General features: G+C 31.8%; 1 pseudogene; it reads left to right on the top strand.

Moving 5' to 3' along the window:
* Window positions 1–1,287: 1,287 nt before the first annotated feature.
* LOC142630187 (protein FAR1-RELATED SEQUENCE 5-like) lies at window positions 1,288–4,870 on the top strand (annotated as a pseudogene).
* Window positions 4,871–12,101: the final 7,231 nt, after the last annotated feature.

Genomic DNA, 12,101 nt, shown 5'->3' on the forward strand with positions numbered 1-12,101 from the left:
AGGCATATAATATACCTAAGAAAGAATGGATATTATAGTGCCATATAATTGCATCACATGGAAAATTTAAGCAAATGAGATATACAACAGTATACCCAAACATCTCACCAATTGAGATTGTAACATACCTGCCCCTCGTCTCAAAAAAACGAAAACTTCCCATGAGAGATTCAAAATGAACAACCACCCTAAAGGAAATTTTTTTTTTTTGGGGGCTATGGCTTAATCTAGGATTTAATTGTTGCCTATATAGGCATATATAAGTCTGTAATGACATAATTTGTTGGTTTGTAATTATAAAAACTGACATATTAAAAAATCTCAATCAAATAGTAAATTTTAATTCAGATTATACTAAGTAGATTGTTAAAGAAATTTTCGGATTTTGAACCGTTTTTCTTTTATTCTTTTCTTTAAGATATCTTGCTCAGTTGTAAAAGCCTAAAGCTTTATACCTAGTAAATTTTTTTTTTTAAGCTAAGTAATAACTCATGCCTTGTGCGGGATAATTTATTAACAAAAATTTTGTTTAAATTATTTTAAATTATAAGGAAACCATTCAAATGTCCACCATTATTGAGAAATCCCTCACATATCAAACATACAAATGCTTAAAGCCCGAAGCATGTCATTACAAACTCTCAAATTGAGTTTCTTAAAATTTAAAAAAAAAAATTAGAAAGAGTATAAAAAAACCAAAGAAAAGCCACAAAAGTTTAGAATGGTAAAAAATTATTAGAAAATAAAATTGATAAAAAATTTATTAGAAGAAATGGAACAAATAGTAAACTTTGTTTAACGAAATATTTATTTGAATTATTTTAAATTGTAAGGAAACCATTCAAATGTCCACAATTATTGAGAAATATGTCACATATCAAGTACGGGATGCCAGCTTAATAATAATAATAATAATAATAATAATAATAAAAAGCATCTAAACCCAAAGTAAAGCCACAGAACTTTAGACTGGTAAAAAATTAATGGAAAAGAAAATTGATAAAAAATTTATTAAAAGTGATGGAAACAAATAGGAACCCTTTTTTGGTGCATAAAAAACATAGCACAATTACAAAGAACAAACAATCAAGAAAAAGCTAGAAAATAAAAGTGAAATCTCAAGCTGACAATTCTTAGTTTCCAAACTATTCATATATGTGTATTGTTTAATTCAAGGTTACAAATTATGAAAATCAAATGAACATTCAAAAGAAGAATCAATGTGCAACCGTAGCTAACATAGTTGAAGAAATTTGACATTGCTAACAAAAAACAATGGCATGAGTGATGTCGCAGAAACCTGAAGAAAGCACACACGATACTGTCTTTGATGAAATAGAAACTATTAATTTCTGGTAGTAAATCTCAAATCCATGAGAGTTTCCTTAAATCCACAAAGTGATAGGTCTCAAATTCACCAGAAAAAACCATAGACAAAAATTTAAATTTTTATTGATAATAAACTTTGAAAAAAACGTTTACAAACTTAAAGGCCTATTTAATGGCTTTGTAAAACTTGATAAATAAGAAAATATATTCTAAAATAAATTCTAAAATATAGTTTCACAATTTGTTTCATTCCTTGTAATAATTTTTTTTTCTTGGTGCAGGGATGGATGTGATGCGTTTGTTCCATTGTTTTTGTTGAGAGAATTGATTTTAGTTAATAGTTTCTTCCTAAGATCCTCCTCTGAGGTATACAATCTAGCTATCTTTTTTTTCCTTTTTTAGTTTAAGTTTTTGGTTGAGTTATTATGGAAAATTACGATATTTTGAACATTTGTGTAAAGCCCACTTAAGTGTGTGTGTGTGTGCGTGTGTGTTTATGACTAAGGACTAGCAGGTGGCTAGCCGCAATTCTTTTTTATGACTTTGTGCTAATTTATGTTATATATATATATATATATATATATATATATAGAGAGAGAGAGAGAGAGAGAGAGAGAGAGAGATCTTTTCATGATGTTCATTCAACATATCTTTTTTTCATGATTAGGTTCGACTTGTCATGGATTTTTCAAAAATGCTTTTGTTGCTGTTGGGGACAGTGATAAAAGGGAAAATTTTGAAAATGTAACTTGGAGTGAATGTGTTGAAATTAAAATTGGAATGCAAGTGAGCTATGAAGAAGAAGCATATAACCTTTATAATGAGTATGCTTTAAAAAGGAGATTTAGCATTTGAAAAGCGATTAAACGAGAGTATAATGGTGTTATTAGGCAATAAGAATTTGTGTGTTCAAAACAAGGTTATAAAGAGTTTGAAGACCCTTCTAATGCTAAAAAGTATCATAAATTAGATGTAAGAATGAGTTGTCGTGCTAGAATCCAGTTTGATGTAAAAAATAATATTTGGAGTGTTTTACACTTAAATGACACACACAATCATGAATTTGCAACTTCAGAAGAAAGATGTAACTTGAGATCGGGAAGGAATATAATTAGCACAATGGTTTGTTCAGGTATAAAAGCAACAAAGTCTTACTCATTTTTATCAAAAGAACTTGGTGGTGCAAATAATGTTAGGTTCTCTAAACGAGATTGTCATAATTTTGTGCAAACAAAATGAAAAGAAATTATGGAAGCTGGTGATGGGCAAAGTATTATTAATCAAAGATAAATAGAGTGAAGATTCAATGTTTTTTTATTCAGTGCAAGTAAACCAAGATAATAGAATTGCAAATTTCTTTTGGAGAGATGGTAGGTCAAAATTAGATTATGACTCTTTTGTGGATATTTTTATATTTGACACTACGTATCGAACTAATAAGTACAACTTAATTTTTGCACCATTTGTGAGAATCAACCATCATTAGAACAATGTTTTATTTGGTTGTGCTTTTTTAATAGATGAGACAACTCAGTCATTAATTTGATTGCTTGAGAATTTTTTGATTGCAATGGGAGGTCGGCAACCAAAATCTATTTTTACAAATCAAGACCAAGCAATGACAAACGCTATTAATATGATTTTCACTGAGTCTTGTCATCGACTTTGTTTATGGCATATTAATAAAAATGCTCAAAAAAACCTTGTTGGAATCTATGGTATTCAAGATTTTAATCAAAGATTTAATCATTGTTTATATGATGATGTTCAAAAGAAATGGAGTTTGACTCAACTTAGAGTGAAATGATTGAGAGGTATAATTTAAAAGATAATGCATGGCTTGATAGGTTATACCAAATTCGAGAAAAGTGGTGCCCAACTTTCAATCTAGATTTCTTTTCTGTAAAAATGAAGTCTACCCAAAGAAGTGAGAGTACAAATAGTGTTTTTCAAATTATGAAAACATCTACTTCACTTATGGAAGTTTTTAAATTTTATGAGAAAAAGGTAGCACAAATGTGACACAATGAAATAAATGAAGATTTTCGTTGCAAGAATGGTGTACCTGGGAAAGTTCATAAGCATGGAGGCATTTTAAGTCATGTTGCTAAAGTTTATACTCTTGTTTTGTTTGGAATGTTTGAAGAAGAGTTCAATTCAAGTATGGGATTGTGTTGTGTTGAAACTAATCATTGTAAGGATAACTTTACATATTCACTAAGGCTATGTTTGGTTCTATGTAAAACGTTTTCCAAGTGTAAAATATTTTCAGGTGAAAATATTTTTTAGAAAAGAAAATATTTTCAGGTGTTTGGTGGCATTTTAAAAAATACTTCGAAAAATATTTTTTAGTGTTTGGTTGTGATCTTGAAAATATTATAGAAAACACATTTTCTACTTATTGCTCACATTTTCTCAACTTCCAAACAAATATATAATATCATTTCTCAATAGATAAACACAAAAGAAACAAAACCAAACAAAAAAATTCATCAAATCTGGTTAAATTGAGAGAAGAAGGAAGAGAGGGGCGACTGGGTTCGATTTAGAGGTGGCAGAGGCAAGATCGCACGGCGGAGGCGACTGGGTCACAGTTGGTCGCTTGTCTTGCGATGGTTTGCTCGACATGGGTAGAGAGAAAAAAGGTAGATCGGTGACATGGGTAGCAAAGGGAGGAAGAGAGAAACAGGGCAAATCGACGGTGGAGTCGAGCTTTGCTTGATCGGCAGTGAGAGGCACGGCCTAGACGGCGGTGGAGTCGATCTCAAATTCAGGTGACCGGCCTTTCTCTCTCTGACGATGGGCGGCTCTTTCTCACTCTCTCTCTCTCTCTCTCTCTCTCTTGGTTCGATTCTTTTTTTTTTTTTTGAAAATGGTTTGAAGGTAAAATAGATATGTAATCTATTTTACACTTCAGGCCTTCATATTTTACAGTCAATGGAAATGATTTTCCATTTGACTTAGTTTTTCGGCCAAGCCGAACACCCCCGGTGGTGTAAAATATTTTCCGAATTCTTTTTACACCCGAAACAAACGCAGCCTAAGCTCTGGAGAGAGTAGAAGGGATCATATTGTGCATTTTAACTAGGCTAAATTAAATATTTGTTGTGATTGCAAATTATTTGAGACTTTAGGGTTGTTATGTTGCCATGTTTTAAGAATGTTTCTTGTGAATAATATACCTGACAAATATATATCAAGTAGATGGACAAAAAATGCCAAGAAAAGGTTGTATTGCTTTGTTGATTCATTTAAATCAAATGAGAAATCAACTCATGTATTGTGTATGAGCAACTTAAATCTTTTGTGATATAAATGTTGTGATAAGGTTGCATTGACCGATAATGGGACCAAATTAGCAATTGATTGTCTAAGAGAGCTATCATGCATGCTTGAAAAGAGTTTAGCAAATACAAATAGGGTGAAAGATGTTGGTAAAAAATGTCCTCAAGATCTCATAGATGATGATGATGATGTGCAACCTTGCTTAGATGGTAAAAGACCAATCCTTGATCCGCCACATATGAGAAAGAAAGGATAACCAATTTTAGAATAAAAAATCAAATGGAAAATAAACAAAGAAAAAAGAAAGTGAAAAATGTAACCACTTCAAAAGCTCCAAAAGCTATTTCTATGGTACATGGTAAGTACAAAACTAATACTCAAGCTTTCTTTTTCCTATTTTTTGCTTGTTGAGTTTAATGGTATGTTCTTATTTCCTCTCTTTTTTCTTTTTCTTTTTTAAGAAAATGTTCAATCATCATTTTTCTCCCCCGAAGATGTCTATTGCTAATCCTATGGTTAGCTCTACAACAATGCTTCAAGAAAATCATTTGGAAAAAAAGAACATAAGAAAAATAAAAGATGCAACCATTTCACAAGCTTCAGAAGCTATTTCTTATTTTTGCTTGTTAAGTTTAATCATTTGTTACAATTTTCATTTTTTTTTTTTAGAAGATCTTCATACATCATTGTTTTCCCCGGAAATGTTTGTTGTTTATCCTATGTTTAACTCTACAAGAATGTTTCAAGAAAGTACTTCAATGTCACACTTGAATCAAGTACATTCTATAACCTTAAACTTGTTATGTTAGAGGGGGAGGGGGAGCTGTAATATGTGCTTTTGTTTATTTTTCTTTTCCCCTAATATCGTTCTTTTTTTTTTTTTTTAGAGCTCTGCTAAAAAATAATGAAGTATGAAGAAAAACTCTTTTGGATAGTATTTTGGACATTATACTGCATAGCTAATGGACTTCATTTTTGGACAGTTTTTTAGACAACATTTTGGACATTATTGCACAATGGAGAAACATCTTAGATAGTATATTTTACTTGAAAATTTTTCAGATAGCATAGCTGAAAATTTGGAAGTGATTGCATAGTCAAACACTAATTATAGTTGTCATTTTGGAAAACTTTTGTAAATATGAATAGAGTAAACTAGATTAATTAGTAAATTTGTCTCACGCATATATCTTTAACAATTCATAAAATAGAAAGAAAAAAGCATGTTGATTATATCAAAGTTCGGGGGTAACAATAATTTTAATTTATCATGGGTAAAGACACTATTGCTGATATAATAATTTCTATATGCAATGCTGTCATGAATTGAAAAGAAACGGTTCGAATACCATCTACTAACCTCACCAAAAACCTTGTTAAAATATTGTTAAGAGGAGGTTTTATTGAAAATGTGAGGAAACATTAGGAAAACAACAAAAAAAAAAATTGGTTTTAACCCTACGGCATAGAAGGAATAGGAAAGGTCCATGTAAAACTGTTTTAAATTTAAAACGGATCAGTCGACCCGGTCTACGAATCTATTCTAGTTATCAACGAATTCCTAGAATTTTAGGTGGGATGGGGATTGTAATTCTTTCTACCTCTCAGGGTATAATGACGGACCGAGAGGCTTGACTAGAAGGAATCGATGGAGAAATTTTGTGTTATATATGGTAAGTTTTCTTATATCCAAATTAAGATATAGAACTTTACTATTTGTGAAAAAATATAAATTTTGTGTATGTTTGAGTAGCTTCTAGTTAAAGACTAATTATATGTAAATGATGAAAGTTTGTAATGCAATAGTACATTTTGTTATAATATATTAGTTTCTATATGTGCATGGTGGTGGAATTGCAATGCTAGATTGTTGTAGGTGCTATATTTGAACCCTTAATGTCTCCCCAGAGCCTATTGATGCATTTAATTTTCGATATACTTGGAAATCTTGAATTTTAAGATTGTACTTTGCCTTGATTATAATGATTAGACTTTAAAAAATTACAAAAAAAAAAACCAATCGCGCATATCAGCATGTGGAGTCATTTTCTTCAACAGCCAAGAAAGTCCAATATCGTAGTCTGCCACATCAACCAATGGGGCTCTATTTTTGTATGTGTAGCCACTACCATAATCCCAACATGGATTGCTGCAAATTCTCACTATATTATGCTCACTATACTATGGAATATAGTGAGAATAATGTATCACTATAGCATGCTCACCAGATATCTATATGTATCATTTGCTTTTTTTTGGCATAAATATGAAACTTGAAATAAAGAATAATAATAATCAAGAATATAAAAGCGAAATTTTGACTTTTTTTTTTTACCACTCCTTATCGCGCTACGCGCCTATATAAATTTATGCCACATATACATTTAAAAATATCGAATAGTTGTACATTTTCTTTTTGTCCGTTAAGTTTTAGTATCTACTCTCCATTTCACATGCATGCAGTTTTGGTGTTGGCATGTGAGTGTATTCCCTTATCTCATCCCCTTTCCCTTATCTGTGTGTGTCTCTCAAAAAAAAAAAAAAACTCTCCATTTCACATAGGATGTATATATTAAAACAAAAAAACTATCATTGAGAAGAAAGCATCGGTAAGGCGTAGGGAAGAAAATGAGAAATCTAAGAAGAAAAGCATTTGTAAGGCGTTTAAAGAAATCGTTCAGTATTATTGTTGCTACCATCGGTGTAACTTGATTCCTAAACCTTTTCACTATTTTTTTTTTTTTAAAACCGACTTATTGTTGGGGACTGTGAAGATGCCATTGCTTATCTGATGAACAAGGACCCCCTTCCTATACTAACATTTCATTTCAAGGAGATTATTCAATTCTAGAGAAGAGTGGACTCAAAGTTGATGCTTTTCACTTTTTGGAGGGCTGAATCGGTTTGCCAATCATATGGCACGTCTTGGACGTCACTTACTCTTTAGAGACAAAGCTAGAACTTAGAGTTAGGGGGCGGTTTTGCTGTTGGTTGTGTGTAGTGATTTTGGCTTTTGACTCTACTGCTGCTTAGTTGTTGATAAGAATAAAATTATTTTGTTTAAAAAATTTTAAAGGGTCAAGTTGTTTGTTTTGGGTAAAATTGGTTGATTAGGCTTCATTTTTTGTAGTTTTAATATTAGTAATTTTTGCTATTGGACTAATTTTTTTAGGCTTGTATATTTTGTTTTAGATTTTAGATCTATAAAATTTTGGCCTTTCAAATGTGAAAAATTCTAGAGTTGCAAACTTTTTTACAAATTCTGATGTAACGAGTGGTAAAAAATAATGTAAATGGTGGGCCCAAATGCGAACCAATAAAAATTTGATACCTTAACAGTTTGTAAAAATGCTATAGAAAAATTTATGACTATAATAATACTCTTAAAAGAATTAATGATATTGTTAAGGGGGTAAAAATGTACTTTCATAAAACAAAATTGCTACTGAACTAATTTTTAATATTTCAAAATGTATATGTGTGGACTCTCTTTTTCTCACTTGTTATTTGCGAATGACTCATTGTTGTTTTTTAGGAAGGACAATGCCTCTGTACAAAATCTTCAAATCATCCTGAATTGGTACGGTTCTATCTCAGGCCAGTCTATCAATCTTGCCAAATTTGATGTGTTTTGCTCACCTAACATGCCTTTGGAGGAACAACAAGCCCTTGCTAGAACCCTCCAGATTAATTTGGTTCAACAACCCAGTAAGTATCTTGGTGTTCATTTTAAGTTGAGAGGTAATAGGATTGCTGACTTTCAATTCCTCATCGATAAATTAAAGGCAATTTCAAGGTTGGAAAATCAAACTTTTATCCCAAGCTGGTAGAACAACCTTAATTACTTCTGTTCTTCAATCCTTACCCTTATACACTTTTGCATGCTTTAAAATTCTTGAATATGTGTATAATAAGATAGATTCAATCATAAGAGCATTTTGGTGGGGTCATGATTGCAGTGAGAACAAACTTTATTTGGTTCACTGGGATAAGGTTAGTCAACCTAAGAAGTTCGGTCGATTGGGCATTAAGAAGTTCAGGCATATGAATTAGGCCATGCTTCACAAACAGTATTGGAGAATAAGTCGGAATCCTCAACTCCTTGTAGCTAAAACTTTTAAGGCTAGGTATTTCCCAGCTGGTACTATTCAGGATTGTAGGTCAAAACCTCATTATTCATGGGTTTGGAGAAGTATCATCCAGCAAGAAAATCACCTTTTGAAGGAGGGTAGGTGGAGAGTTGGAAATGGGTATAGCATTCCCCTAAATCATAGGAATTGGTTCACACATAGAAATTTACAAGTACCACAAAATCAACTCCCAACAGGCACTGTGGGGGATCTGATTGATCATCATAATAGAATTTGGAAAGTGGATTTGGTGAGAAAGTTGTACCCGTTTCCTCAAGCAGCTGAAATTCTTCAAATACCTATACCCAAGACTGATTCTGTGCAGGATAAGCTTCTTTGGAAGTTTTCAAGGGATGGGAATTATCAAGTGAAGAGAGCGTATGAGTTGATTGCCCAAGACATAGCAAGACAACCTAGACCTTGGCATGCTCAGAATGGCTGGTGGAGGTCTTTTTGGAAGATCAAAGTTCATTTGAAAATCAGTACTTTCATGTGGAAACTTATGCACAATTGTCTTCCTACTTTACTCAATCTACACATCAGGGGCATCACTAATGTCAAATGTTGTCCAATGTGTAATTAGGAGGAAGAAAGCCTCACTCATCTTTTTCTTCATTGCCCCCTTGCCAGGGCTTGTTGGCATGACTCTATGCTATCTATTCATTCAACTGAATTCAACCGTTTATCTGTCCAATAGTGGATTGAGCAACTCATTTCAAGTCATAATAGGAATGGTGTGGATTCAATGTGTTTTTTGCAGGATGTCTTTACCATACTTTGGACACTATGGACTCGTAAAAACAAAGTAATTCACCAAGGGATTAACCTAAATCCAATGGAAGTAATACTACCTGCTCAACACCTAGCTTGCAAGTACAGAGATACAATCTCAAACAGGAACAATCCAGGAGGCAGGGAGGGCAGTGGCATCAAATCAGGAAGGGAGAGTGCATCAGAACAGAGCAGATCAGGGAGGCAGAGTGTAGCAGGGGATTGGTAGATAATTTTCAAGATTGTAAATAGTAGAAGCAGAAAGTTTCATAGATATGGTACTGTTTATGAGGGTCTAACAATTCAAGGGGAGAAGGTGTTTTTTGGAGCTATTAGTAGTAATGCTCGGACGTCAACTGGAGCACTGCTGGAGGCTATGCTTGAAGCTGTTCTGATAGCAAAGAGTCAAGGATTTCAGAAGATTTAGGTTCTTAGCAATAGCAGAAGTCTTATACAAACTTATAGGCACAACACAGCTATTGATTGGTTAGATAGTACTAGGCTAACTGATCTAAGGTTTTTAAATCAAAATGGTGTTTGCTGTGATGTCTTTTGGGTACCCACTGTAGTTGTAAAGGACTTGAGAGTTGTAGCTTGCTTGGCAACTCGTGTGCCAATGCACTTTTGTTGGTTTCTAGCAGCTAGTCCTACTCTAACATGAATTGATATAATATTTTCTCCCTTGAATGGTATGGAAAAAAAAATGTATATGATGTATATGTTTCATTACTCTAATTTAGTTTACTTTTTCTTTATAATTAATGTACTATATTCTCCAAAACCATCTTACATAAAATATCACAAAATTATTCGTGCATCACACAAATAACTTACTAGTAATAATAATAATTAACGTGTCTAAATAGACAATATTAAAGTAAAAACAACATCTATTGAGTGATAGATTTAGTGTTTAGCCACTGCCATAATCCCAACATGGATTGTTGCAACTTCTCACAATATTTCATTATATAGTATGCTCACTATACTATGAAATATAGTGAGCATAATGTATCACTATAGTATGCTCACTATATTTCTATATGTATCGTTTGCTTTTTCTCGGCATAATGATAAAACCTAAAATAAAGAATAATAATTAAGGTGTCTAAATGGACAATATTAAGGTAAAAACAAAATTCATTGAGAGATGCTTTACTTATTTGAAGATATAATACAATAATATTTGAGAATTTCATACAAAAATTATATAGCAAAAAAATAACGCAAAATTAGACATGCACTCCATGGATTTTGAACTCACATCTCACCCTTCATCTCATAATTTTTTGTTGGTAAAGATTAACATTACTTACAAAGAAAGAGTTTACAAGTTCAATAGACTAAAAATATCAGCAAAATGAGCATAGATCCAGAAATTCAACAAACGAGGAAAATGAGAGACCACTCATCACAAACATTTAATCATAAAAAGACCACTCATGCGTGCTATAACATTTCCTAAAATTATAGGGCAACTATATCAGTCCAAATGAACCATTTCTAACACGAAACTTTTAATATTATTTTATGAATGAACAAATTTCATTTTAAAGATCAAATGTACAAGAAATTTAGCACCAAAACACAACATTGCAACTACAAAAGCAAAACAACCACAACACAATAATTGAAAACATTACATAGAGAACAATAAAAACCATTACAATACAATATTTTAGCTGCTTGTATTCTTTAGAAAAGAATCTTAATAAATGCCCTAGAAATAGCAAATTGCCCTGTTTTGAATAGTATTACAGTTGCTGCCACTTTCCAGTCTATTCTTCACTTTTCACCTAATCACTTTGACAATAATTTCTTCCGATAAAATGCTATACATCAACAATATAATAAATAAATTTCTTAATTACTCCATTGTTGTTCATCAGCAGATTTTTCAAAGCAAGCAAAGCAATGTATTCATGGAGAAAATTTTCTTTTATCTATGCATAATTAGCCAAATTTAGCTTAATTTCTTATTAGTTCTTCAATACAATTGTATTAACAAAAAGTTGGAAAGAGAAACTGTTCTTTTATCTATTCATAATCAGCTAAATTAACCCTAATCTCTTATTAGTTCTTCAATAGAAAATTGGAAATGTAAGCTTGAACATATTTCTAAATAGTAGGGAAATAATATACTTGAGATCAAGCACCAAATCAGAATTAGAGTAGTACGTTTCTAAATTGGAATCGGAGTAGAATGTTTCTATAATCGTTTTTTGGGTTTTTGGATTTCTCTCCATTATTCAGTTATTCGATAGTCACTCTTTTATAGTATTTTCGAATGAATTTATCCCACCTCTAGGTGCGCTCGTATGAACATTATACGCATTGTCATTGATCAATTTCTCCATCACAACACAAGATTAAAAAGAAATTTTTGTTTAAGCTTTGTACAGAGGGGCAGGTGAGCTTAATATATCCAATTTGGTTTTGCGTCCACGTGATTTGTTCATCATCATCATCATCATCATCATCATCATTATTATTATTATTATTATTATTATTACTAGCTGAATTCCTACATGATATGCGATATAACTTATTATTAGTTTTTTTTTCAATATTTCAATAATTTTTTTC

The sequence above is a fragment of the Castanea sativa genome, chromosome 1, assembly GCF_040712315.1.
Source record: "Castanea sativa cultivar Marrone di Chiusa Pesio chromosome 1, ASM4071231v1".
NCBI classification, from domain to species: Eukaryota; Viridiplantae; Streptophyta; class Magnoliopsida; order Fagales; family Fagaceae; genus Castanea; species Castanea sativa.